Raw genomic sequence first — 2724 nt, 5'->3', positions numbered from 1 at the left:
ACTCACAGCGATGATGTCGAACTACAACACACCCCACAACACGGTAACTCTAAAAATAGTACAATTAATGACGTCACAATCAATCCTCAACTAAACGAATGTCAGAAACGAGAAATCAGGTCATTATTAGAAAAGTACCAGTCAGTCTTTACAGACGCACCCGGACATACAACATTAGTGGAACACGACATAAAGTTAACCACATCTACCCCTATCAACGTGAAAAACTATCCTATTCCATTTCACGCACGAGAACAAGTTGAAAAGGAAGTTAAGGATATGCTAGATACAGGAATAGTTAGATATTCTTCAAGCCCATACTCATCACCAATAGTAGTAGTGAAAAAGAAAGACGGATCGATAAGGCTATGTATCGACTTTCGCAAATTAAATGAAGCAACAGTATTTGATGCAGAACCAATACCAAATCAAGAGAATTTATTTGCTGCCTTATCTCAAGCAAAATACATGACAAAATGTGATCTTTCTAGAGGTTACTGGCAGATTCCACTGAAAGAATCATGTAAGAAATACACAGCATTTCAATCACCATTAGGATTGTTAGAATTTAACTATATGCCATTTGGATTATCGACAGCCGCATCGACATTCCAAAGAATGATGCGTATGTTATTAAAAGACATCCCGTCTACACTCTCATACTTCGACGACGCATGTATTTTCTCAAACTCATGGACTGATCACATGACAACCTTAGAATTAGTGCTTGAAGCATTAAAACGTAATTCTTTAACAACAAAACCGTCAAAAACAAGCGTTGCATTTTACGAAATTGATTTTCTCGGTCATACCGTTGGTCATGGGACACAGACACCCGAGACAGAAAAACAAACAAAAATCGCACAATTGCAACCACCTAAGACAAAAAAAGAAGTACGCAAAGTACTTGGGCTCCTAAATTTTTACAGGAAATACATTTACAACTTCGCGCACATCGCGACACCGCTAACAAATCTGACAAAGAATGGGTCACCGAACAAAATTGTTTGGACAGAAGTGTGTCAGAATAGCTTTAACCAATTAAAGGCATTACTCTGTTCAGAACCAATTCTTAAATTACCCGACATATCAAAAGAATTTGTTGTAAGAACTGACGCGTCTGATAAGGGCATCGCAGGTGTACTATTACAGGAACATGAGGGAACTCTAATGCCTTGCTTATATGCAAGCAGAAAATTATTGGACAGAGAATCACGATACTCTGTAATAGAGCGTGAAGGACTGGCCATCGTCTTTGCTTTAAAGACATTCAGCAGATATCTACTGCTAAAAGAGTTTGTGGTCGAAACGGACCATAAACCACTCACGTACATAAGAAATAACAAAATGAATAATAGTAGAGTACTAAGGTGGAGTCTATTTTTGCAAAATTACACTTTCAGTATCTCTCACATACCAGGTTGTGAAAATATTCACGCCGACCTACTTTCTCGATTAGTGTAATGACGTGAGAAGGGTATAACTTAACCTCCCATGCATACTGTTAGTTACCTCGCAAATTATGCCAAATCAGAACACACAAATTCGATAATTTTATTTGTAAACATGATGACCCAACTTAATGTAACATTGAGTATTGTTTGGATATATATACCATACCCATTCATGATTTGGGAAATCTTCTCTTTATCTATTATTGTTATGAATTTTCACTCATTTATGATTAATAATTGAAATGTCAATATTCCATTTACATTTTCATTCATTTCATTCAGAAAATTACCTTCATATCATCGACTTAAATCATGCTTCATTACCATCACTATTGTTTATCACAATGATTTGTAATCCATTGCCATCATGTCGTTCATCACAATGATTTGTAATCACAATCTTTCATTGTTATTGTCGCCCATTCATATACCTACGTTAATATAAACATTTCCATGTCTAGTTAATAAATAATTTAATTGTAGCACAAATCATAACAATGGATTAATGCTAGAGTATCATGATAGTAAATTTACTTCCGTTTGTAAAATCTATCTTTCCCATAATGGTTAAAGAGTATATTTTAAACGTGGGTGGGGGGTGTCACAGTAAAGATTGTTCACAATTATCTTATTAAATTTTATTTTATTAAGAACTGAATTCATCTCACTCCAGTTATATATCGGTAGGCTTAGATAAACTTTACCTTCTAATATTAGATCGTCTTTCCTTTTATAGCCTTCCCTCGAATTAATTTCTAATTAGTGAATACTTTTCGTTCTACATTCTGTCACGTAGCCACTTATTATAAAAGCTGATAGGTCTAACACTCTACACTCACTTTCTCTCCACAATCTATGCCGGACGGCCAGTCACTCTATTCCTATATATATATTGTAAGATTTTTATCTTTTGGGACTTTGTAGATATTATATCTACACCATTAAGACGCCGGAGCTTTTAACTTTGATTGTATAATCTTCAAGGATCAAACCCAAGCCCGCTGTACTACACTATAACCTCTTACCAATTGCCTGGAAGTGGAATTTTACGAGTCCAATCCTGTTATCAGAGGAATAGATCATCCAAGCCCATCAACTGCCTGGAAACGTAAACTTACGAACCTGAGATATTATCATAAGTTACGTAAAATATTCATATCTCTATTTGTAACTGCCACGATCACTGTTTATCTCTTTTAATTAAATTTCATCATTATTTTTATTTCATTGTAAACAAATCGTTAATTGTTTTTCATTTATAGTAACTAGT

This window comes from Berghia stephanieae, chromosome 11 (assembly GCF_034508935.2).
Source record: "Berghia stephanieae isolate SIO BIC M18660-M18661 chromosome 11, UCSD_Bste_1.3, whole genome shotgun sequence".
In the NCBI taxonomy this organism is placed as follows: domain Eukaryota; kingdom Metazoa; phylum Mollusca; class Gastropoda; order Nudibranchia; family Aeolidiidae; genus Berghia; species Berghia stephanieae.
The sequence above is the reverse complement of the archived record's forward strand: the minus strand, read 5'-3'. Positions refer to the sequence as shown.